The sequence below is a fragment of the Neodiprion virginianus genome, chromosome 1 (assembly GCF_021901495.1).
Source record: "Neodiprion virginianus isolate iyNeoVirg1 chromosome 1, iyNeoVirg1.1, whole genome shotgun sequence".
NCBI lineage: Eukaryota > Metazoa > Arthropoda > Insecta > Hymenoptera > Diprionidae > Neodiprion > Neodiprion virginianus.
In genome coordinates, this window is record NC_060877.1 from 34459958 (window position 1) to 34487892 (window position 27935).

At 41.7% G+C, this 27935-nt stretch overlaps 1 protein-coding gene across 4 annotated transcripts in view; it reads left to right on the plus strand.

The window, feature by feature from the left end:
• The window catches only part of LOC124308997 (dystroglycan 1), an 86802-nt gene that overhangs the window by 12630 nt on the left and 46237 nt on the right, over positions 1-27935 (plus strand). For 3 of the 4 annotated variants that reach the window (XM_046772214.1, XM_046772237.1, XM_046772229.1), the window contains exon 1: positions 26526-26881. The gene's annotated coding sequence lies outside the window, so the exon portion shown is untranslated. Of the gene's footprint in view, positions 1-3490; positions 3523-26525; positions 26882-27935 lie in introns of those variants that run through there. The other variant, XM_046772222.1, reaches the window with a different exon arrangement.

The following is a 27935-nucleotide window of genomic DNA, read 5'->3' on the forward strand; positions in this document are numbered from 1 at the left end:
ACCAGCAGTGGTCCTGTCCTATTCATATGTATCCGCTTTATTTCTATACCGATGAAATTGTTAAATTGTTGGTTGCGGCGTTGTTGACGAATGGTCGATGATCGATGTGACGAAGAGTGTTCAGCATGGAGGTATTTTATGCAGTCGGGACCAACGGTGAATGCGCATCGCACGTTATACGGGTCGACACGGCGACAGTTATGCACCTACGTCTGCGACCGTTTACCAGAATATATTTCACTGCTTTAGAATCAGAGAAGAGTGTGCGGAGCACGAACGGGGTCGTCGTCCATAACCGCGTATCGCGGATGCAGTAGCGTACGAGAGTTACAGCTGTACGGAGAAACTTGCAAGAAGTTTACGCACAGGCGAAGAATCCGTGCTTGGATTTCACGGTGAACTGATTTGGCGACAAATCACGAAGGTGGCGGAGGGCTGGAAATTAGGGCGACACTTGACTCGCGAGAAGGAAGATGAAACCCGGAACGTCGAAACGTGCGACCGGGCAACCTAGAGGAAGATCGAGAAGAGAGAGAAGGGTAAACGGAAAAAGAAATTTTCAGGCTAAAAATAATTCGAAGCGAGAAAATAGCGTCGAGTGTTGAAAGAGATCGAAAACTGCGTTCAACTTTTTTACTTTCACTTTCTTCCTGCGCATCGTCGTTGGTCACGCGGCAATCAACGTTGTTAACAACTTTTGTATAAATATACGTTGTAAATAGTTATATGTTTATGCAAACCGACGAATACAAATGTAAATATTTATCTCACTGTACGAGGCTCATCTTTTGTGGTCTGTATGCTGTGAGTAATTCATTTATTACGAAGAATTAGAGATTGTGCAGGAGAAATACGTGACGCAGAATTAGATAACAATGACTGCAGACCCGCAGACCGCGTTGTTTGGATGCGCATAAACCGGGGCCGGAAACCGCATAACGTCGGTTTCACTCTTTCCAACCTCTCGTCACATTCGTACAAGTAAGAACGATACGTTTACGGCACCTGTATCGCCCCTATATTCATCATCGACAGCGCAACGTTCAAAGTATATTAAAAGACTTCGGAAACAGTCCAGCTGCGACGAGTTTATTGCTCTCCGACTGTTGCAATGCTGATAAAGTCCCATAACAAAAGAGAAATATAAAGAAAAAGGCAGGAAGAAGATACGGCAAAATATCGTGTGTGTGTTTTTTTTTTTTTTTTTATTATTTCGACATATTATGAAATATTCAGCTCCGCGTAATGCATAATCATGCGTTTACCGAGTGCCAGTGTGAATCGATACCAACAACTCTGTTTTATCCTAATGATCGTAGCCTCCGCTTCACTCGTCGTTGATTATAAAATAAACGATCTTTTTCCTTGTGGGAAAAAAGTACGAAACATAGTTTTCATAAAGCTAATATCGTGACCGAGAGAGAGAGCATATTAGTTTCTGACGGTTTGTCGAATAAAAGAAATAGGTTGAAATAACGCCATAGCTGTTTGAGGGGGAGGAGAGGGGAGAATATGCGAGAACATCTGGCATGCCTATAAACATTCTTCGAGGGTTCGACCATCGCGTCGTTCAACTCACGGACACTTGACAAAATGCAAGAAGGAGAAGAAGAAGAAGAAGAAGAAGATAATACTACAGAACATAGACGATGAACGCTTCTTTCGAGGAGCGATGGACCAATTCTTTCACGGTGACGTCACCTCCTCCTCCCCCTCAACCTCTTCATCATAGTCGTCGTCGTTCTCGTGAACCCTGAACCAACGCTGATGAATCGGCCATTATTTACGTGACAAATATCCCGCAAAGATTTTTATGGGCATATAAACGACCGCGCTCGTTGCTGCAAGCTTCCCTATTTAAAACACACTGTAAGGATCAGTAGCGGGTCGTTAAAAGCTAACGAAATCGATGAGATGTGTTGTTTTCCGTACCACATTAAACTCAGCGTTATCAACGAGATTTCTTTCTTTTTTTCTAATAACCCATTACGCGACACACTTTTTTCTGGTACCGCGACGATAGTAGAGGTCGAGAGAAGGTCAGGCAACGAAATTCCTAGTAGATCTTAATCGTTTCCATCCCAAACGCAGACGACTCTCGTCAATCGTTTAGCAAATTTTCTTCGAAGATTTCCCGTATTTTACATCCTTCGATGTGGTCAGCGAACAAAGAAACGCTACGATCGCTTTATACGGACGTGTCCAAAACCGTTTCGCACTGTTGCCTCGTTGTCTTGCATCGGGCGCATGTGCAAAAGTGTGTCAGAATTATCACCGGAAACGTCGCATTCGCGATGAATCATGTTCGCGTATATATATATATGTATATATGTACAACTACCAAGTACATTAAACGGGCACTTCATATCTGCAATCTGCATACTCGCGGACGCGAAGTCTTTGAAGAATTTCCACCGGAGTTCGCGCTTCTTTTCTCTTTTTCTCGCCGCAACGTTTCTCTCCATCGCGATGTTTGATGTATAACGCATGACGTGTGCAGCGATGGACTGTGTCAAAAGAACAATTAGGTGTCCGTTAATGCGTGACTGCGCAACGTTTTCCCGGGATGAAAACACGGGGTTGTTATACAGAGGATCGTGCGACTAACGATCACCGGAAATCGCTTTGTCGGAAAGAATCCGCAGAACCGGAAGCTCAGGAACTGGCCCACACGGTTGAACGTAAACACGTGAAAGAATCGATCAAATTTTCTTCACCCTACGACGCGTAATGTGTCGGTGTTTAGGGGATTTTCAACGAGGCTGAACCCCTTTGTATCGCACGCATATATATACAACTCGTTAAAATTTGAAAACAAACATGAACAAATGGAGGAATTAAATCATCAAATTGCCGCCGATTATGGAGCGCACGAGTATCAGGTGCACAGCTGTAATAAATTCGAAAATTATCAGCGTCTCAGTTCCGTGCTTCGCCTAACAATGTAGTACGAAATTTTACCTGCACAGATACATAGATTTTAGGTGCATTGTAGGGTGCTCGTTAATTTCTAGCATCTGCTTCTCACCCCTGGAATCTACTGATAATGACGAAAAAACAGTATGTTGGATATTTCAGATTATTAGCTTGATTAGAAATGGATTTTAAATTGAAAAGAAACAATGTATAAACTGAACAGTTCAGGCATCACCAAAAATGGATGCATGGGTCAAGCTGCGGTTATGGTGGTTAGTTTGGGGATGTGGGGCAGCTTGGACTATTTTTAGGAGTTTTTTTTTCTAAAAATAACGCTATTTTGTTATTAATTTCGATGAACAAATTCGAAACTGTTGTCGAAACTATAAACAACAAAACCCTCGTACTCAAATTGCTCTAACTGTTTTTGTAATCTTCAAAAAGAACTCCTAAAAATAGGTTTGATTAAAAAAAATCCAAGCTGTACCCACCCACCCTTTTAATCTGTTCTTACCAAAACCCGCTTTATCGCGATAACGTACCTATTATCATTGAATCTTTTTCTATTTTTCAGACGCCGTTCTTGGTCAACCGAAGCGCGCAACGGTAAGCAGCCAAAAATCAATGCAATTTCTGCTATCCATTCGTTTTTTCTTCCATTTCGATCGCAAGTACAAATTTCATTGTGGTTACATGATTCGTGAGATGTGTGACGATTCGAAACTTGCTTTGTTCACCCCTTCATCGCGTTATTATTAGGAGTTAAACTATTTTTAACCGTGACTCAAGGTCCGGCAATGCTGCAGTTTTAAGTCAACTGCGGCTGTTTTGCTTGTACCCTCGAGTAAACCATCACGAAGGATTTCCTTTCCTCTCGCTGAGCTTGCAAGAGTTTATTCGCGCGCATCCGGATGTTCACATCAACAGATTTTCGCTCATATCAACGTCTACGATTTCCCTAACAAGATGAGATCTTCGACATTGCGCAACTTCTCGATCAATTGCGAAGCCGCGGTTTTCAAACACACACGCAACTTCGCGGCGTGGTATGTCGAGTTTCGCAATCGAAGATTCGAATGATTCGGAACAATGAGTTCGTTATCCGCCGTTGTTCGGGACGATGTTCAAAAACAAGCGACCGCATGACCGCCGCTTTTAATTACTAACCGCGTTCTCGTTACTCGCCGAGTTTGTCCTACCATCGGGCGTATGCTGCGAGATTGAACCTCCATGTGTGTATGAAACGAGCATCGATACTCGTTCAATATTTACGAGTCGTTGCTCTGGACTGCAAAATTGATCGCTACTACTACAGCTGCTATTCGTTCCTTTAGAAATACCGCATTTACCATCTCTTTTCTGTAATCAACCGCTAATATACGGTATAGTCCATTTTGGTGTTTGTCATTTTATTCGGTAGAAACAGCTGTGATCAATTACTCTGCAATTTGAAATTGTAAATTCTGACACCTCGAAAATACTGTGGTAATTGTTATTTAGGTCAAACCTTAGGCGCAGATTCCAAAGTTGCGCGTGGAAAATATTTTCAGCATATTTATAAATATTCTGGTAAATTGATTGCAGGTTTTTTTCGTCCAAAAATTAAAGACAGCAAAAAGAAAACAAACCGGTTCTGATTCTGACGAATAACAAGAGGCTGCTCGCATAATCCTGTACGATTAATTTGAACCATTTTATTTTTATTTCATTTTTTTAAACCACGTCGAAAGGCTTGTAAAAGCTACCTTAATCCAGCGAGAGCTAACGAACATTTGTTCTCGGCAACGACGCAGACTGCAGCTGGAGGGAAGGGAACCGGGGTATCCGGGTGTTGGAGGAAAGGGAGAAACGCGTGCGTGTTGATGATGTACAAACGCATTGCGTAGGGGGAGCACGCGTTTCAGAGAATCGCGCTTTGCGATACAGATATATTATGTGCACATATATACGTTTTATGCGTGTATGCGCATGTATGTAAAATTGAAGCCTGCATCCGACGACGCGAAACGCGACGGATGCAAAGAACTGCTGCTTCTGCAGCTGGAAACCGTAAGACTGACTCTGTAGAGTACGTTGATTGTGAGTCAGAGAGTCATTGGAGTCGCAGGAGCTGCACTCATCACCGACCAGACGCCATTGATATTATTCTCTGCGAAGCTTCTTCGTTCACCGCTGTTGTGGATGCACTCGCAAGCATCGTATCGATACTGGACGTCTTGCCAGAATCCAAGAGGATGTCATATGTAGATGCAGTTTTTATCGGTGCCAAGCGACGCAGAGTTATTGCTCGACACTTGAAGGACCACCTGCAAGAGAAATGTACATTTCATATCGATTATTGATGGTCCTCTCTTCTTGTTCAGCCTGCTTTTCATTTATTTTAATTCATACTCTATAATTCACGTGCGTAATATCAACAGCAAAGCCATGTCAGGAAAATCGACCATGGCGATGGGTACGGTATAATTAGATGCTCTTTAGATGCTGATTGAGGATTTCTCTTCGTGTCATTATTATTTGTCTTCCGTTTCTCTGCCCTTTCCACGAACTTGATATTTCTCACACTAAGAAACATACAGGAATTCACTGGGAATTTTCGGCGGTAACGTTTTATGCGTCGCCTGATCGACTTGGGACTGATCGCGGTCGCTTTCTCTGAAGAAACGCGCATTAACATGGCGAAAGAAACAACTTATTCCGGTGTTTTGCTGAACAGCTCAAAATTTTTGCGCAAATCTGAAACCTAAATTTTGAGATCAGAACAGTTGATTACAACCTAGAGAGCAGCAACTACGCTCTTATTCAACGTCAATAATTGGGTAGATTAGCTGGAAAGAGGCGGTAATTTGAAACGACGTTCAACGTATGTGTTAACAGTGCTGCTCAGAGAAATCGAATTTTCGGAAAAGCAGCCGACATGCCTTACAAGTGTAATTCTTTGCAAGCTGCGAGATCCATCGCTTCCGAGAATCTTTTAACCTCAAAGCGCGTACCGAACCCTGAGTAATGTCTAGACGAAAATTACATAGAAATCAGTTTCTGTATCTACGATACATCCTTTTATGGTTAGCTTCATATTTTTTACGTGCAAACGAACGTCGGTCAGAGTCTTCTGACTTTTTTCCCGTCAAAATGACCCAACCGAATTACCTCACCTACCTGAAATATGAGTAGACTTAAAATTCGCAAGATTACTTTAAACAGTGACCACAGACGATGATTCACAAGTAGTCTGATGGTAGATGAAACCATTTCACATACGTGAATCGTGGCTTCGTGCCGTCTCCACTACTCAATCGAAACCGGTCAGTATTCAACATCTTTGAGTCGAATTCAGTGCCATTTTGCATTGTAAAGATCAAGTTTTGCAGCTTCCTCATTCCCTTGTTCTCCATTGCTGAAAGTCACTGCTTGTTCCTACAATCAATTGCGACAGGACGGAGCTGATTACCCGATGCTACGTTTCAAAAGTTTCGGTTGGAATACCGGCGAACAAAGCCAACGAAAGGTGAAACATGACATTCTTTCAACCCTTCACGTCAGCAGCGCACCATGTTTGGCGTTATTTTAAATCAGATACCTGTACTTTGTTCCGAGTCAGTTATGAAAGGTGGTGTTTTTGTTTGCGGCAGTCGCCTAACGGGTTGACCCACTACCGAACTATCCAGACAATTAGCCATTGCCGGAACTATTCGCGTCTAGATACCGCTGTGAAACAAAGGACCGTTTGAATTTCGGATTCAACAACCAGGCTGTGGCCGAGACAGCCGGTAAATTTATGGCCGTTCTGGAGCTTCAGGGTTCCGTGACCGCGTTTTGATTTCCGCCAAGAGTCGAGTATTGTTCAACGAATCGCGGGTGTCTGCACCGCCATACAATTAAACTCGAAACGTGGTCATGCAGCGGTTCGAGTTTGTTGGGCTAATGCGAGAGCTGTTATTGTCGTTTGCTTATCAAATTGTTCATCTTCGGAATCGCGTTTCACAAACACTCCGGTTGTCCGAATCGGTCGTGACACGCGCCGCAATTGCGCAATTACATGTGTGTGCGCGGCTTCCTCTGCACCGAAGCTTCATGGTGACATCACCGCATCCGTCGAGAGTTGAAACGATGAATGCACCGCTAACCGGGTCAGACCATCCTTTCTTTCCACCCACCCACCGTCTCGATCGCTGGCTGAATATTAATCCATCTCAGAAACTGACCGCGTTGAAGAAGACACGGGAAAATGGAAAAGCGGTAACATCGGCACTCGACTCTCGTCGCTTTTCCAGTTTTCACATGGACGCCAAGTCGCCTCAATTAATGGACATCCTAGTCCTCGTCTCGCTCGCCAAAGCACAACAAGCGGAACCGTACGAGACTTCCATGGACGCTCAACCACGCTTTTCACCGTCGAGTACTTCACCCTTCGGCTGATCCTGACGGCTCTTGGTGCGTCTGAAACTGGTAAAGCACCACTGCCCTCTGCACCCAGGACAAATAGGCAAATAGGTATAGAACCGCGGTGTGGCCTCATGGCATCAGTTATTCTCAGACACCCGGGGTGAACGGCCAGTTTCTACTCAGACTCAACTTCCTTCTCTGACAGAGAATTAGACCCGATGACCGTTTCACCTGCACGCGTCAAATGTCGTCGCTAAACAAGAGGAACAAACGTTTTTCTCTGCTCGATGACGATACGTTGTGACACAATGTAATGTAGTAAGAACGAAATAATCTTATCATTTTCAGATAACGATATTGCGCTGTGAAAATATGTGTTGGTATATCAACGTTACGTTTGTGGAGATCATTTTTACAGCACTTGAGAATCGTTTCTAGCTACACGAACGACATCGATATGCTGTGGAAAAGATGAAGACATGTAGAAACTCGCATACAAGACGACGAATCGTAGTGGAAAATTCATTTCGAGTATTCAATCGACTGCACTTGATGCAGAATCGAGAAGAATTTCAATATCTCAGGAGCCGGTTGCGTACTCTGGCACCCAGCTGCGATACCCGGAATACCCTCATGTGCCGAGTCTGGAATGTTGAGGAGGTACGTCGTTGCGTCAGTGACGTCAGATAGAGGAATAAAGAAAAAGCGATAAACTCGGTCTACTCCATTAGAGTATGCTTGAAAATAGCGATGCAAATACCGTTTTTATAACGAGTCAACATCAGACCAGCTCGTTTGCGGTGAATAATTCGCGAAACGTTGCGAGCTCAAGCCGGACTCGTTGGAGAGTTTCTGCGAAACGTGCTGTAATCCATCTTTGCGGTGATACCCGTGGGCTTGTGATTGTCATACACGCAGAAATTCAAAGTAACTGGGAAAAACAAACCTGACGTCACTCTCGCAAGTAGCGAAAATACGGTTCGATCGGTATTCTAATTTTACTCTCTTCCCAGCGCAGGACACGCGTACAGCAAACTGGTATTAGGTATGTGAGGACGAGTACGTGCGGAGGCGCGTCGCGTCGCCAAGCAGTCGAAAGTCCCTAGGGACCCGTTATGAATTTATGGGTTTGTTAACCTGGTGCATCCGCCGCCAAACCTCACCTCGACCACCTCGCTACACGGATAGGTATTACCTACTCTCCTCTATACCTCGATTCTCTGTCTTGTACTACCCGATGCCATGTTCGCGGTTCACGGTAGTCGCGACCATGTCCACGATGTGCCTCGTGCATCGGACGCATGCAGGATACATGATCGTATTACCCATTTAAATATTCATCGGGGTTCGCGGGAGCGTCTTGGCCGACGACTCCACCATTATCGGGAGTACAAGGTTGTTCCTGGAGTTTAATCATGGAGGAGTATTCCATCCACCAGAAATTACCATGTATTATTGGTAAAAATGGATGTACCGGGGAGAAACGACATGTGGCCTTGTGCAGGGCACCTTAAGGGTCAGACCTCGATCAGGCAAGTCCGTTAACACTGCCAACGACAGGAGAGCCCACTGGAGATTCTCTGGTGGAAAATATATCCTTCGGAAAAGTACCGACAAGAATGATCAGGATCAGTGAAGAAACGCTGTACGTATGTCGCGACGTGGAAAATTGTGAAAACTGTAAATTTCCATGACATCACCGCGATTCGATACACCGAATTGATACCGATCAAACCAGCTCCGGGGTTTGAATATGAAACGAGAAAGTTCTGCAAATCGTTGGAACAGGAGACAAAGAAATAATGCTAGATATCCGATGGCTCGAAGTGGAGAGATATCCTGCAATCTCACGCAAGGATCTGCACAGACTCTCAGACTCTAGACGCATTTATCTCCCGTCCTTACGGTTTTAAATCCTCCTCGAGAAGATTCACGCGTCGTATTTGTTCCGGAATATCCTGAGGAGGAACCGCACGAGGCTTTCTTTGCTGATCGGGATGTGTGTACACAGAATTTTGTTCGTTTTTTTTTTTTCCTCTCTCTATCTTTTTGACGCCTAGGCCAGGTTATCTCCAGTTTTTAAAACGCGTGCAGGAAGATTGGAGCAGGGCGTGGATAACGAGGGTAGCTCAGCTGTGAGGACCGGCAAGCCACTAAAAGTTGACAAGTTTTTAGTACGAGGAGAAGTTTTTGAACTCGCGGCAATTTGTCGGGCTGGAAAAAGGCGCTCTGTATGAGTTGAGAGAAAGGGAGCTGCGTAAACCCGCGGGAAAACTTTTCACTTTGAATTTTTAACGTTTAACTTCTGACGAGTTTTAACGATCGGTCTGTTGCTGCCGAACAAACTTCTCAGGCATCGACTTGAGGACCGAGTTGGCATATACGCAAGGAATGAATCTGGAAGATCTGAATACTTCTGAACAATTTTTAGAATACGGAAAAATCATGGAAGACTCGTGGATTTTTGCTTTGTATATCAGAGGTCGGCCGATTAATTACCAAGAAAGGAACTGTCTCATTCCAATCACCGATGATAACGGATTCCCCGACTAAATTGCGTCGTCCAAATTTTTTCCTCGGTAAAGCATCGATCGATTTATCTCGACTCTGCGAGTTCCCAGACGCTGTTGCGTACTCGTTACTGTTTTATGTGTACAGTTAGGGATTCTTTCTCGTAAAATATGAACCGAGCTACCGGGTTGCAAGAGACGGAACTTTAATCTTGAACCCGTAGGACATTTTTCTTTCGTTCTCGTTTTTTCTTGGCCCAGGGAAAAGCATTCTTCGCTTATTTTTTATCGCGCGGTTTCTGCCGCTATGATCAAAACTTGACTATGGATATATGTTAATATGCCTACTACAGCAGGTGCGGAACGAGATTCAATTATACATTATTGTTATCGCACAGTAAATTACGATCGTTGACGGTTTTCCCTTCGTGTCGCAGAATTAAAACATAACTTGGTAAAATCTCATTTACCAAGAATCATACTGATCGACGGATCATTCTTTGGGTAAAAAATCACCAAATTCTTTGGAACAAATATTCAATCTTGGCATAAGCTAGACGATCGAAGGAAAATCTCGCGTTACTACGTTGGAATTCTTTTGGTATGAGGACATCCAGAGCTAGAAAGTTGAACAAAGCGTCGATTCGCCGTTTGACTGGAATAACTCGTGCTGCACGTAAAATTGACTCATCTCATCCTCGCTAGCAAGTGCGAGAGAGTTAATTATAGTATTAACAAAATCTCTCTGCAGTATTTCAGTGGCAAAAGTCTCCGAGATAAACTGCGAATGTAAAACCGTCGTTGTTTCATTTAATTTCCTTTTTTTTTTTCTTTACACCAAGATTGCTGCATTCGCCGCCCCTCAATGCTTCTTCTGTCGTCTAATTATTTACGCTTCTATATTTTTTGTGTTGTCGTTTATGCGTACTCGTTTTTGCAAGTGAAACCACTTGACTATGCGAAGCGCGTCTTATTCGTTCTTTTTATTTTATTTTATATTTTTTTATCTTCACGTGTTTCTCGCACTAGTTCTCGACGAAATTTAATTATTTCAAACTACGTCGCGAGCAAATTCACACCGGAGATTAAATTCATTTTCAGGTAAACTGGCGCGTGATTATTTTTTTTTTTTCAATTTTTTTTTCTCTTTCTCCTCACACTCGTGGGAAAACTAGACCAGTGACTACATAATTGTTGCAGTAATATTTTTACTAAATATACTAAGCGAGGTAATTTTAACGAGTCTATTCAATTTATACGAAACTCCAACAAGTACGAATGAGTTTTTTCTTCCATGCTTGGTGTACAGAAAGTGAAAAAGTCGAAATTAAACGGTAAATTGGTTGAACTCTGCAGGGAGAAATGATGGAGCAGCGTGAGTCACGCGTAAGGCGCTGACCGAACACATTGCTGAGAATCAGCTAAAAGTGGATCGCTGACGTTCTCCTCGCTCCGCGTTTCTATGCTGGATCACATGCTTGCTGGTTTCTTTGGAACAGATGCGTTATAATTGTGACTTTCGTCACTCGGCCGAGATACGCGAACTACTAGGAAGGAGGAAAACGATTTTGCGTTTGGTACGTATATTTTCAACGCGATTGAAATTGAAGAAAAATAAAAATTAAAAATTTTATCAGGAATTGGTCGGTTCGCTGAAACCAACGGGAAATAAAGGCGCGAATAACTAACGTTTAAAGTATCGTTGTAAATACTTTTTGTGTTTTAGAAACGAGAGGATCTAGAAACTGTTCCTTGAAAAGTGAATTCGGGCAATAAATCGTACATAAAATATCCAAAATCAAGATATATTGATTCAACGAAGCTGGAACATGAAATTCCTGTGAAATATTATCGTGGTCGTTCGCAGAGAGCGGGAAAATATTTCATCGTTCTATTCCATTTTTTACCTTTGAAAACTATTGGAATTTTATCATAGTTCTTCTAATAATTTTTCATAATTATTATACACTCGTGATGTAGATATTATAGTTTGTTTTTTTTTTTTTTTTTTTTTACCGTCAATGACATATTTTCTGCAATAGGTGTTAAAAAATTTCGCCCCCTGCTTACGAGATACGAAACAGCGCGGTGGTTTTATTCTTTTCTTTTTTATCTAATATTGCGCCCAGTTATTTGAACGAAAGTTTATTTTGCGGTTACCTGCACCGAGCGAGAATATTCCTGAACTATTAAGCCAATATTTGTTCAAATAATTACGAGTAAATAGTGAACTCAATAGATTTGGGAATATCACGTCATATTTTAGGACAGGATTGAGGTCGGTTGAAATGAAACGCTGCTGATTTTTACCGTCGAGTAAACTTCCAACTGAAAGCTGTAGAGATAAGCTTTTACGTTTATCCAAAATTCGTGAATTCCTCAACGACTATGAACCGTTTTATTCTAAAACGTAGCAATGGCTACTAAGCTAAACATAATTGATGCATCGATTAATAGAGTCCAAAAAAATAATCGAACACGACTCGATTGAATCGATAAAAATTAATCGATTATTTCGTATTTTTTGAATCCATGTAAATCCAAAATTTCGTAAATTCCAGTAATATATAATAGTATTAATAGCGGAAAAGTTTTGCGATGAATTATAGTTTCGTTCAAAATATTTTTCAATTTGAGGTAAAAATATTAATTCATCTTTCACTTATTGTATCAAATGGGTACTTCCTAAGCAAGACAACGATAATAATTGATACTCTAATCACATAAATTGATATTGTATCGCTTCGTTCATGGGAGTAAAAAAAACGAAAACCGTTTGTGAGGAAAAATGATCGGGAAAAAATAATCGAGTACTTTTGTCATTGTTGCGTAAACTGTCCTACTTTGAATCTCGGTTGCGCGGGTTAAAGTGTAACTCCGTATGAATGAGTAATCTGGCATAGCCATGATAATTTCTAAGCATGATTATACGTTTGATTAGTTGATGATAGCCAGGCACGATGCCTCGGGCGGAAAGATTTATCCTCCTCGCATACAATTTAGCTCTAGCACCGAGGATAAAGCTTTGACAGCTCTGTAATAGAGGAAGAAAAAACCGACGTGTTCAACAACGCGTGACTCTGAGTCAAGAATTCATTCGACGATTTGATTGAACAGTTTATTATACATCTCGTATCACGATTAAAGTACAAGATGCGAGTCAACGGTGAAAACTTGGATATCGAACCGTCGACGAAAATCAGAAATTTCACTTTCTTCGAAATCTACAGAGATACAGAGATTATTTCCCAGAGATACGGATCGGAGGTTGAAATATGGATTTTCTTTATTCCCGACAAGCACCTCCAGTCGCGATTATTCGAAGACATTATTGAACTCGACCACCCGGTACGTGCGTTGCTGCATCGCGCATTCATTCGTGCATTCTCCTCTCTCTCTCTCTCTCTCTCCCTCCCTCCCTCTGCTTCTGGTTACATCTGCCCTTTTTTGCCGCACAAATGTGTACGCGTACACCGCACTGCAAGCTGCATCGTACACGAAGCTTAATAGACATTCATACGTGTCCATGAATACTTTTGTGTTTGGGCGGGTGTTGCGTGTTTGAACTTTCAAATCGGGACGTATGTACGTACAACGTTAGGTGGCATAACGCGTCGCGTGGATACGTGTAACGCACACCCACGTATTAGCGTACGCATATTGCAAGCGGTCTCTCCGTTCGTCGGCTCAGCACACATTACGATTCAGACAATCGAAGTAGGCGCAGCAACGCTTAATTGCAACCGTTTGCCATAGGTGCGCCTTTTTCGCCCTGATAGCTCGAATAATTTCATTGCCCTCGACGTCTGCGTTGGGAATACTCCTCGTTATATGTTGCGACTCTTCCGAGTCGCTCTTTGCCGAATGAAAAATAATAATTTGAAAGATAATTGGCGAGAAAAATTTTCTTTCACTCTGTTTCTCTTCCTCGTCAACCTTCGTAGCATCACCATAAATCATTCGGCTTGACTAATTTATCGAGAATGTGTGAGATTGGATGAAAATTCGTCGAACAAAAGTTGAGAAGAAAAAGTAGGCAATTTCACACGGGTCATAGTCCGAGAACTACTTCGAGTAAATAATAGCTTAGTGACCCGTGCGAGTGCGTGATGTTTATGGCTTACTTCCGGTTTCCTATAATAAAGTAGGTTGGTATTGTAACGCCCTTATGCATCGCGGGCTTATGATTCTTTTTCTCCCACAGTATTGCCGTTCTTTTCCTTAATTCTGTATCAGCCGCAATTGGGCCAATTCACATAAATTCCACTTTATCATTAGATTCAATTCGATTAATCCAAGATCTTAACATTTTTCTACTTTTTTAATTCATTTTTTTCCTCCACCTCTTTCTTTACCACACTGTCAAACGACGATCAGACGCTTAATCGACATCATCATTCACCCTGAAAAATATATATCGATCGTAACAAACTACCCAGCAGGTACTTAATTCAATTAAACTTGAAACGAGTGCAGAATAAATACGTCGGCTTATTAGTCGTACAATTATACCTCGTTGTTGTTTTATCGAGAAAAGATTATAAGCGGGGTGATATTGGCGGTGAAAATCGAATCAGCGAAAATGGCATCGGCATTGTTTTTCTGCCGCAATTTTCGCGTCACCGCGTATAACACCCTCAAGTTACTTTTTTTTTTCTAATCATTACCTTTTTTTTACTTTGGCAAAATGCTTCTCTTTCACAGTTCGTGTACGTACCGAAGATAACGAGCGACGAGCCGTCACTGAAATTTATCGTGTATATGTTTACGCACGATTTACCTTATCGCTTGTCCTCATCACACACTCTATATACTCTAAACGCATCTTTAATTTCGTCACGCGCCTGCACCGTGCCCTCTATCTTTTTACACCTCTCCACATACCTGTTCCGTATGCTCAAATAATCGGGTGATTGTATAAGAGCTGAACAAAGCTTGCCTAGTTCGCCTGCGAGGGAGTTTGACAGGCAGCGCGGGTATGCTACTAGATAATTACGCCAAATCGCGATCTAGATTCGATGAGGATCGTTACTCTCCCGGTATTTTAACCATCCCCCAGTTACGTCAGAGATCGAGACGAGGTACCGTCGTGATATAATTGTACGAGGTTTTCGAACGGTTCGATGATGCAGATATTGTTCGATCGCACTGGAAGTTGAGGAAACGAGCAAGGCTCGCAACGTACAGAAGAGAAAGGTGAAAATGAAGAGTCAAGATGCAGGGTAAATCCTGGTCTATAATTAAGCGTCTTAGTTTCAGCCTCTTGGGTTCTAAATTTGAAATATCGCATCATCATCGGCACAAACGCGGGCTGCAGCACCGCTGACTGACGATGAGAGAGAGAGAGAGTTGAAATCGTAACTCATTTATGGTTTGATGTATCCATCTCAATCAATCGTTTAATCATCGCCGCTCACGCGGATGTTGCTGATAATAAAAGATTTCACATTCTAAAAAGCGAACGAAAACTTCGATCGTACATTTTTGGAAAAAGGTAACTAAACGTAACGTCCCAAAAGGTTCACTTTGTGTTGGAGTTACTTGTTACACTTCTGTCGATAAATATGACACAAATTATTGCAATTTTGACATTTAAATAGTCATATCAACATTTAATTTCTAATTTTGAGTTTTCTTTTGACTTGGTTATACATTAAAAAATAGTTAAATCAACCCAAGACTTCTAGAGGACCTGCCGGGACATTTTTTTTCTAACCACGTATCGGAGTTAGTAAGGTTACCGTAACGATTCATGCTGAGGAAAAACGTTATTTCGCGATTTTCGAATCGTACGAAATTCAGTAAACCGTAATAAAACTAGACACGCTTATATTTCGAAATCTCATCCCCTTGAAAATCATTCCAAAATTAAGAAAACAGCGACTTTTTCCCCGATGTTTCGTTACGACAACGTTACCAACTTCAACCTCGTTTATGTCGCGCCGAAAACTATACGCCGCAGAGCAACGAGTCGTCCATCTCTTGTGAGGAATCTCTGGCTTCAAGCCAGTATAACGAACCAAAGCCTCGAAGCTATTTATACCGTAACCCAGGGTGCGTTTTAACGCGCGATGCAACCAACGACGACGTTCTCGATGCACCCGTAATCGGCAGGTACCGTGCACTTCGGGAGTGCATCGTTACCCTCCTCGCAAGATTAGAGATCGAGGCGGTCCAAGGATCAAACGGAATCGCCGATCGCATTCGGTACTCGAAGCTTATTACTCACCGCCGTAGACGCCCTCCTCGTCGGATCAAAGGAGACGATCGAATTCCGGATAATCGAACCCATCAACCGATCGTTGCGTTCGCCGTTTGAACGAGCGTTCGGATCCCAACAAATCGCACTCGTATGATCTTCGTTCAAATTCAATCCTGTACAGATCCGTTAATCGATCGTAATTCTCGAGATGTCCTTACAAACCATCACCGAAATTCTAACTTCCTTCCGTCATCCCGCGGACAAAGACGCCAGTCCGATGAAACCGCCTCTCGGTTATGCATAGTTTCGTTATTCGCGTATCTTATCGTGAGCCCAACAATAAATCGGTATGCCGTACATGCGCTCTACTCTGTTTGCAAATGAAACGGCGCGAGACGAGCTCATACTTTTCTCGGTACAACGAGAACGCACGTCCGTAGGATCGAAAAGACGACTGGAAACCGCAGCCTGCGAGGAACATGCTCCTGAGTCATTCGCCTCCTTCAAGGTTACTTGACGGGCTGCATGTTTGTCTTTATATCTGGTCAAACAGACGAGACTTTGAGTGCTTTCGAAGCTTGATTTATCATCGCGCGTAACTTTAAAGGAGCGAGCTCGTTCAAGCCGGGGTTTACAAATTGGAGAAAAGTGGTATACGTGTAACCAAACGTCTGACTTTGCTTCAGACGCGACGACGACGTCTCGCTTTTTGAACCACTCGATGGCTTTCCAGATCCCACGACGAATCGATGCTCGGTGTCTTCGGCGACTCGAGAGAGAGAGTGAGAGAGAGAGAGAGAGAGAGAGAGAGAGAGAGAGAGACTATGTTGAAGATAACGAGAAGCGCTCGAGTGACATCAGCGTCCTGTTTACCTCCAAGGGTTCGGCAAAGGGTTTCTCGAGGTTAAGAGGCTCGAGGGTCACTGACGTGCACCGTCACTGCGATACCTCGAATCGACTCGGGAGATCTCCGTCCTCCGTCTTTCTCTCGCCTCTGCAGGCGTTGAAATATGCAGATTCTCCGGGCCGAAAAGCCCAAATAAATTTACTCCGGAAGGTCGGCGGGATATTTTAACCCTGCGGGTTCAACACGAGCAACCCGCTTGATTACGGTCTCTCGCAAATTGTCTGCCTTACTTACGTACTTCAACGATGCGTTCGGGGCTTTCATACTTGACGCAGTCGTTATCAGTGGTGTAGAAAGTCGAATTTCCTGTTCCACTTTCTCGTCACTATAATTATGTTGTTCGTACCGCTACGGGAAGAAATTCCTAATTCTAACGAACTTCAAAATCCTTGACATTTGCGATTCTTACTTAAAATTATACCGGTAGTTGTGATCGGGGAATTTAAAGCTTGTGTTAATTGACTGTTATTTTTCGATATCGTCAATTATACTGTCGCGATAATTCGATGATGGTGTAACAATTGACGTTAAGATTTTGTTCTACCGAACAAATGCAATATCGACAACGATCACGGTGAATACTTAGTTATTTTATAATATTTTCCTGTAACTCTAACAATAATTTGTAATCGAAGTTCAAGTTGCGAAGATAATTATTTTACTGACAAAATGAATCTTCTTTCAGTGCGTTAACCCAATGCAATTAATTATCGATATATCATAATCGTATGAGAAATTAATCGCATCGAATCTCATCTGCGGTATAAGGTGCAGTAGAAACTGCCGCAAACTCAAAATTTCGAACGATTCTGATTAATTATCCACGAAAAATGTTCTCGAGGCGTTTATTTTGACAGTCCGAAATTTTTATAACAACGACCGGACCGGAATGGTATAAATAATATTAAATAATATAAATTTAAATGAATAATCGGAAAACTCGCGTGTATTTAAGGATATGTAATCAGCGTTATTACGGGACGATCGTTGCCAATTACCGAGTAAAAATTGAACGGCTAGACGGGAGATTGAAGTTTTGCACGTGTTACGCCGCGAGGGTTGAATTCCTACATATAACGTCGATTTGCTGGGATCGGAATGGGATGGAATGGAATGGAATGCAAGCTGGCTGCGTATACGGGTTTGTATTTGTTGTCGGTTGCGTCCTCGGTCTTGTCAACGCGCACGTATACGACGGTTTACTCGCGGCGAGATTTCACCCCCAGGGCTCGTACCCACTTCCGGTCCTCTTATGGGGGAGAAACTCGGGGCATGGGATCGTGCGGTACCACTCGAAGAAATCCAAGGGCTCCCGAGAACAGCTTCGCCGCAAAAGTTAGACGACGTAACGAGATGAGATGATGAGGAGAAAATTCTCGGCGTGTATATGGAACAGGTTGCACTATTTTTTCACTCGTTCCACTTTATTTCGCGTTATTTAAAAAATTCTGCGGTTAGGGAAAGCGTGATCGTAACCATTGGCGTTAAATCGAGTCTATATACTTTGTACCTTGTACTTTAAAGAATGTTTTTTCATTTTTGCTTCGCAATTATATTTGTAAAAAAATGCTAAATTCGTGGTACTTGCGGATATTTTAATTAGATAACTTTCTGCCCTTTTTCGAATGTCGATAGTAAAAATATATCAACTGGTTTTTCGTTTACTTTTATCAGTACGCAAAGTTTTTAAGCCTTCTCATTTGAAAATACTTCTCGACCCATGACGAAATTGATAATCGCAAACGATTGATTTTATAAATGTTTGATAAAATTTCATACTTGAAAATTATACATTGATTTTTTGGTCTTTCAAAATTTCACGACACTCGTCGATGAGGCTCTGAATTGGAATGCTATGGATTATATTGTAACGAACTAGGCGATACAGGATAAAAAGAACAAGTTGCGAATAAACAGGCAGCGAAATTAAAAGACGAGAAAAAATGCTTTATTGGCAATTCGTGTTTACGGCCGAAAGTCTGAAACAGGACTATTTTTACAATAACGCTGTTTGACGTAGCCACCATATTCATTTTATGATATATGAAAGCTTAAGCTTTTTTTTTTATCTACGATGACTACTGGACCATTGGAAGGGGTGGCAAAACAGGTGAATTCACCATTTCTAACAATATATTAACAAAGAACGAATATAAATGAGAGCTGAAAGAAAAACGTCGGAAACCAATAATTTTCCAAAAAGCTTTTGACTCGTGTTTGTTTTCACCTCCGAATACCAGTTTTATTAAATTCTCTCGAGCTGTTTACCAATAAACAGAGTAACTTCTGCAACGGTGATGAATTTTCCGTAAATAGCAGGGTTTAACAAGAAAATTGAGGCAGGGTCGGTTTTATAGATATGAGTCAGGTAAAAAAAAAGAAAAAAAAAAAAACGAACTAGAAGTAAAAGTTAAAACGACCCTTTGTTTTGGCCCACCCCGATTTTCATTTCCCCGAAAGGGTTTGAAGGTATGTGAACCAGATACAAGCGTAAAGCCACACACATGTGATACAGCAAATACGTTTCCCGGAGAATATTTTACTCTTCACACACACACACACACACGCTCAAACGCACGCGCATTCTATATTCATGGGTGAAAACTCGCACGCACATGGTTGTGAGCAATAAAGTTAAGAGGTTCCACGCTCTGATGTTCGAACCCTGAAGAGAGCGCGCAAGTAATTAGAAATTATAAAATATATTCCCCGGGATAAATTTTTGATTAGCCCTCCCATCCTATCTGCAACTGCAGTTATGCATGTGCGCGCATTGCTCCCGATAAGCCAACGATCCATTACATAAATACACGACCGCTGACCAATCTCGGCTAATTATGTCATCTCGAATAGATAACATATTTTATTTGGTATTTATGGTTAATTTATTTTCCTCCTATCGGCTTAAAACAATGTTACATGTATACACACAGTATGATATCGAAGCTTGTAGAGGTGGACTGGTATTTAACCCTTTATTTATTTTTTATTTATTTAACTATTTTTTTTGTCACGAATGCCGAGTTTTTTTTTTTTTTTGCTAAAAGCATTTTGTGCTACTCTGCAATCTGCTTTCTGCAATTTTTGCACCGGCTAAATACACGCCAAAAATTGTTTCTCCTCTTGCTGTTTTTGTTTGTCCTGCAATATTGGGTCCGCCATTTTGAATTTTCAAATTTCGAGTGCAGATTCGTAATCAGCGACCCCAAAAACCATTCAAAATAAAGTTTCATCAAAGTGAAATAAATTTTTGAATTTATGTCTGCCATATTGGACCCACCATTTTGAATTTTTGAATTTCGAGTTCAGATTCGTAATCAGCGACCCCAAAAGCCCGTGAATGCAAAATTTTAAGAGAATGAAAGGATTAATTAGTTCGTTATCATCGTAAAGTTTATATGCACACTATATTCGAGTAATTTTCATTCCTCTGCATACCAAACTCTGATAAAAATCATTGCGATCAACTTTTTTCATCAATTTTCTTTTTCTCCGGTTTTACCGTTCGTACATTGATTTTCACCAGGTGCAGAGAAAGGAGAAAAAATCCCCCGACCATTCGCTGTCTGTGTAAAACATTGAGTTACCAAAATAAAAACACACAATCAAATATTTATTTCAATAGTATGATATTTGGCAAATATTTCATATATTTCATGCTCCGAAATGCTTATTTACCTTGACTGTTGTAAAAAAAAAAAAAAAAAACAATAAAGTTTCGTATATTTCACAGTCGGCAAATACGATTTTTATACAATTTTTTCATATTTGTACTTGTAAAATAAATATTTTCCAGGATATAATCATGTTCTTACTCGGTAAACAAATTAACTGGTAAATACTTTCACGCAATTCCAATTCCAACTTCAGTTCCAATTTTACCCAAGCAACAAACTTCCGAACAAAGTTTTATACGAATTAATACCTCCGGAAGCTTGTTTTAGAATCGTATCTTTCCAAAGTCGAATCATGTCGAAATATTCTGGACTTTCGAAACGTCGCCCGAAGCTGTCTAAATTCCGCGAATGAGCACAGAGAAAATTTCATAATTTCAAACAGGAAATCTTTAACCTATTCGCAGCGTGCGTAGTTTGACTTCCATACGTATAATTCACCGAGTTTATTATAACGCAGAAGAGCCTCGGCTTCGATATGCCGACGAAATGACGAAGGAAATAAACCGATCGTATTTATACCTTATAACCGAGCTGCGCACTTGCTGCACCGTAGTCTATTTATCGAGTAGAGCACGTATGTGGTTTATACTCCGTGCAGCCTTATCGCATGCGTGGGGAAGAATATTTTTCATTTCGTCGCCTGAGCAGCGGCGGAAAACCGCACAAGGGTGCGAGGGCATGAAGATATCATCCTACAGGGGCGGATGAGATCCCGCGGCCGATAAAGGTCCCCGAAATTTCAATTTTCCCCTCGTTTGTCAGGGGAATATCGCTTCCAGTTGTTCCGCGAACAATTTCTGGACGCTGGTGGACGATCGCTGTCTCCGGAGATCCGCGCAAACTCCCAGCAAATTTGCCACCACCGACACTTCGCGGAGGAACAATACCCAACTGATTTGCCAATTTTCAACCCTGCAGAAATTACGTTCAGCTGTATCGTTGTGCTGCGATAATTCGTCTCGTTCTGTTGTTGATTTGACAGACAATTATCGACCTCTCCCAGACCTAATTGACCTTCTCACTAACTTACAACTGGGTTGCTACTGCAAAAATGGGTTTCCTTATTTCACGTTTTCTGCTCATTGCTGTCGTAGGTATAAGGTAAGTGTACCAGTTATCGACCCTGTCCCAATCATTGGGACACCTTTTTTGGTTGTATATGTTTGATCCTTGGTTCTAAAATTACCAAAAAATAGATCTGTAGTGTCTAATCCTGTATTAATTGGTTCGAGTAGTCGAGAAATTCACAATTTCTGCCGTAAGTTTACGATTTTGTAAAATAAAAGGGTCGGTAATTGGTTGTAAACGCGTCAATCAATATCCTGTACACTTACTTTCACGTGAATTATAACGTGTACAGTTTTTGTTCGATGACCCAATTGATTCGTTTTACAACGTCCGGTCACCTTCAACCATGTTATTGACCTTTCATATTTCTTCCATTCATTGGTCTCACGTTATGTCTTGTCATTTTTAGTTACGTACGTACGTACGTATGTACATATCTACGGCTACTTAACGATCGCACGAGTATTCGTTGTACCCTCCAACAAAGTGTCAAGATGGCAAGAATTTTTATAAACCGAAACAACGAAGGTCGTTCATATCGGTTGTCACAACGTGAAAAAGGACAAAAATTGGCACCTACACGAGGTCGCCTGGACATTCGGGGATGCGGAGAAAGTGAGAGGAGTCGGTATAAAGAGGATGGCGAGAAGGGCGAGTAGAGTGGTAATATAGCATGGTAGTCCTGGATGGGGTGTATTCGCGATCACGAGGAGGCTGCGGTGTGACGTCACATGCCAGAAGCCGTCTCCAAGGCAACCGGTATTACACCCGATGCCTTCCTCTCTCTTCCCATTCGTCTGCACTCTCCGTTGTAACATTGCGGCAAGTCCTCGTCTGGAAATTTCGGTAATTACCTACCGTTAAACGCTGCTTGCACAACGAACGCGTACGTTACATAGGTACGTACTTACATATACGTTACACCAATTACGACCAAATACTCCGACGTGCGAGACAAGGGTGGAAACTCTACACGTCGATGTGTTGTTTCATGGCTCGCCCCCATTTCACGGGTGAAATCAAATTTGAAGAGACGATGTGGACGCCGGTGAAGCAGAGTGAGGAGAAAGCGGCGGAGGAGGATGATGTATGTTACTACACCTATGCAAGTACAGTCGAGTGAGTGCATCCCGAGACTACTTCTCTTCTCATTCGCGTCGAATTGTTCGCTCTACAGGGGCAAACCTTATGGTAGGTTCAAGAGCTGTCACGGAAAATTAAACAGGTCAGAGATCAGAACTTTGGAAGTTTTGACAAGGTGGATGTGGATGTGCGTACGGCCCGTATCGTACCTTGAATAAAATAACCTGGAGGTAATGAAACAGTCTTGAGTTACATCGTGCTGGAAATAACTGTGTTGACTGGAAGTCGATTTTGCACGAGGCTGAAGTTACTGACGTTAACGTAGGAATACGTCAGGAGAAGGAATCATTGTTGGGCGTTTTAAGATGAGTTTCAAGGATTCAATTTTTAGAATTAGGGTTTATTTTGTTTGTAATGATTTACTAAATATCGAAAAGTCACAAAGGTGCGGACTAGCGGTTTTTCTTAAACATTCATCGTTCCAGTTACATTGCTAAATTCATCCTCATAATTTCGCAGGTAATTTTACTGTCTAACAATGAGATCCAAAAAATGTGTTAGTCAAGTTCTTTGATTTCTGAATACCACTAAGAGAAAACTTTACGAGTTCGAGAATATTGTGAGGTCAAGAATTAGTTTTCTATTCGTTTCAACGATGATCGGCCATATTATCAAAAGCGTTCCGTCCAAGTCCGTCATCATTCTGATCTTAACTAAACGTTACGTTCGCTAACTTGTCCGGAAATGATTATTTCATGCTTTTTATGCAATTCTTAATCGGATAATCGAGAAATTTTGTAACAAATTTGGCAGAACGAAAAACCAATACGATTTTTCTGCGAAGCGAGAGGAGGACTGACCGTCGCGTATAGCTACTCATCTTCAATACGAAATAAAAAATTTTTGCTCCGATTGTCAAATTGGACGAAAAATTTTTGTATTGCGTTATTCAGAAGTGTAAACAACGTACAATAGTTGACATTGTTCGATTATATACGAGCCAGCTAATCGAACATGCCGTCGAATGTTTCATCTTACTCTGACGGATATACATTATCGACGTTGAAGAAATAGGTATACACACACACATATATATATCAGAGAAGAGAAAAAGAAACCGTAAGAAGAGGAGGAGGAAGAAGAAGAAGAAGCGATCGAGAGGAGGGAGTGTGTAAAGCATAAAGAAGAAGAAGAAAAAAAAACGTTCTAATCGAAACGAATTTCTGGTCTGTTCCCGCAGCCGCGTCTGCTGCAAGAAGCGGCGCGATCGTGCGAGGCTAGAAATCTGAATAGAGAATTTATAGAATGGACCCGGTGAGAAGAAGAGGACAGTAATTCATCACCGAGGGGAGTGCGGGGCGTTCGAAGATCCGAAAAATCGTTCGTTCCCACAGTGATGACGAACACTGCAGCAGGCACGTGTGCATCAGAAGCGGCACATCCAAGCGGCGGAATAAATTATGTAAATACCCCGAATGTATGCACCTACCTGTGTGCCGAAGGTATAACTCACCCACACGCTCTGCGAAGCTGACGGTACTCGCCTATATAAGCATAATTCCGCCCGCGGCTGCAGAGTTATCGAATTGAGAACCCCGGCCCAGCATCATCCGAGATGAAAGCGACCCGCCTTGGTCCACCGAGTCTCCCTCTCCCTCTCCCTCTCTCTCTCTCTCTCTCTTTTTCTCCTTGCGATCTCCGTTCGCGAGACTTTGCGAAGCCTCTGCTCCTCGGAGCCATCAAAATCAGAACGAAAAACGCCTCGGCCAAAAGTTTATTCCTTCCTTCCTTCCGTCCTTCCTTCCTTCTTTTCTTTCCTCTATTGCTAAAAACTTGTTCAGGGTTTATCCCCCGTCTCGCTTTCATTTCTTTCTTATTTACTTTTTTTTTCTTCTCTCTCGTATACTCGATATTTTTATATATATAGCGTTGATGTAATATCTAAACGGTCAGGGGGATGTGAGGATTTTTTTGGAGGAGGCTTGAGGTTATATACTGATATGAGGAAAAGTCTGAGTAAAAAGTATTTCTTGGTTTTTGGTTCTATTCTCTCTCTCTCTCTCTCTCTCTCTCTTTCTCTTCTTTTCTTTTGTTTCCTTAAAGAGAAATATGACTCTTGCAAGTGTCAATTGTTGGACGAAAAGAATTTCGTACTAATCGCGAGTTCAAGTTCATACTGAAACGAAGTTGAAAATAGAAAAAAATGTTATAAACTTGACAGATCCATTGAAAATAGCTGTCAAACGTTTTTGACAACGAGATTCGGACAGCAGTCTCTTTAACCAAAATAATATGAAAAACAAAACTCATCACTTCAATTCGTAAATCAGTGTTAAATATCTAAATTTTGTCGCATGTATGTATGAACAAAGTTCAAGTATGGAATTGTGAATTCAACCTAAAGTTGTATATCGTGTAACAAAAACTTGGATTTTAGATTCGGTGCTTACATGATCGAATGTACCGAAACTTGACATTTCTCGGTAAAGTAATTTTTCTCAAAATTGGCACTTCTAAATCAGGTAGATAAATAATTGCTCAACATTTTCAGAATGACTCAGAAGACAAGAAATTGCTCGTGACGAACAATAATTTCTCCTGGTCGCCGAACGGTGTGCGAAATTCATCGGTTGCGTGAACAAAAAGCGGATTTTTATTTCCCCTAGTGTTATAAGAGGGCCAGTTATTCGGTCATCACGCTGCCTTAGTGTCTTGATTCACGGCTGGCTGGCCGGTTAGGCTTTCCGCTTCGAATTCTACCTCGTCAACACTCGGAATAAATATCAAATTTCCTCCAGAGGTATGAGGGATAGGCGCTGGCTCACGGTGGGAAAGAGAATCCGTAGAGTCTTGAGTACCTACCTTGGACTCTCGGTTAGAAAAATTGCCTTATAGACGTCGTACGACAACGCGTTTAGATAATCGAAGAACTGCGCAAATTAAGTTACGCACTTGATATTACAGCCTCATCAATTCTGCAAGAATTTTTCGATGTCACAATTTTCATTTTTCCCATCGCTGGGGGGGGGGGGGGGGGGGGATTATCACATTGATAATCTGAATCCAGAATTTCGACCAAATTCAAACGGCAGCTTTTTCGACCACCATCTTGAATTTATGCAGGAATTTGTTTTTTTTGTCAAACAACTCGTCGGTTTTCAAATTTTTTCCGAGGACTATCGTAACTGAAACTGTAGAAAATGTAACCCCGCTACCGTATAACTTTGTTCGTAACAACTATTTATTTATTTTTTTCCACAACCGACATCTTCTTACTTGCAATTAAACCGTGCGAATTAAAGACGGCGAGCGAAGCAATTGTAGCATCTGGTCGTAATTCTGAATTCATAAAACCGATGACCCCTCCTAGCGATTATAAGAGCGAAAAAAAAAGAAAACAAACTGTTTCATCTTGAAACTTGAACTTCGGGTGTTCTTTTTTTCGCACATCGACCGGGCCACGATTCGAACACCTCCTCGGATCTGCTCGCTATCGTTCTACGACGTCATCGGAGCCGCGACACCTCGTGACGATTAAAATGCAAATATAACCGTGAAATTTATCGAGCTATTCCTCGGAGCTTCCATCGAGAGGAGATAAAAGCGCGGCTCGGCTGCCGGCTCGAATCGCTCCGATCCACCGGAAATAAACGCGGCCATCCGCCAATCGGAACGCTCGGTTCCAACGGAAATCCGAGTGGGGGTAAAAACTGAGGACAAAGGCATCTATCCGGGGGCGCCTCGTCGAGTCGGTCGCCATACTGGCATTCGCTGCACGCCAACAGTACGCGAGCAGCGTTCGAAGAGCGAGCGTTGATTCAGCGCGGTTTTGCGATAACATATCGGGAATTCGTTTCGTCGCTCCATCATCCTTTTCTTTTTTCCCCATTTCTCTCCTCCGACTCTGCCGGTCCCTCGTTATTTTTATTATTATTATTTTCTTTTTATACTATTGTTTTTTCCATTCTCCTTTCTTTGGAGACTATTCGGGTTGTAAATTACAACGTTAAGTGATAGTGTGCAAAAAACGTTGTGCGTGATTCTGTATATTGTGTATGTATATATATATACACTCACGTATTAAGTTACAAGTGACAGAGGCAGAGGATTTTCGAAAAGGGAGTGTCAGAGGGTGAGCATGTAAAATGGTTTTAAACTTTTCTTATTTTACTCAGTCGTTCAACTTGTCGTATCTCAAACTTGTTTACGTTGCAATTTTTCAATCTCCCACGATTACAACGTAACGACATCGCCACGCTGTCCGCTGGTTTGTGTACGTGTGTATACCCACGTACGTATCCGATCCTGATGTCAATTACCTCGTATTTCGAGACGAGAAATATGAGTATGTGAAAAATGTTGTGAAATTTGTGTATTTAATACTTTCCTTAGGCGGGACTACCCAAAATTATAAGTCGCAAAAATGAGTTTGAATTGTGAATGTTAATTCAGACAATGGAATCGTCGACGCGACGCAACTCGAAGGGCGCAGCGAGCAGCAGGTTCAATTACCCAAGACACTTAAAAAGTCCTCATTGTCAGACGCGGTTCGGTTAGTTAAGTTCAATGAAAACGTTTGCATCTGTTTAATAAATAAAGGGCTGCTGCTGCTGCTGCTGTTGTTGTTGCTCGTTTAATGAATGCGTTGCAACTCTGTAAGACTTACTGACTGTGACCCACTTTCGAAAGTAGTCGAGGTGATACTTGTGTACGATGTTTGTTTAATATGCACCGTAGGTGCAACAATAACTGTGGGAGGAAACTGTTGATTGCATATTTCACGCGTTATATTAATATTATTTACCAATATCGTTATTATACGAGGTTTTCACAATTGTCGAAGTAATTGTGGTGTGACGAAATTTTTTACCATAAGCATCAGAGAAAATATTTCGAAAACTTCAAAGTCTTGAATCAATGTCTGACGAAGAATATCGATTTTTAAAGAGTTGAAACAAAGTTAACAACAAAATTACGTTATATCTTACACTATATGGTGGAGAATTTTTGTGGAAACAATATAATATATAGCCGGTAGAAGAGATTCGTGAAAAATTCGACACGTACTCCGAAAAGTCGGAGACCAATTGTTCACGTAACGTCTGCCACACATGCTCATCATCATGTAAGTTGAGACGCAGTTTATAAGCTGGTGTAATAGCGGTTATATTTTAACTTCTCGAACA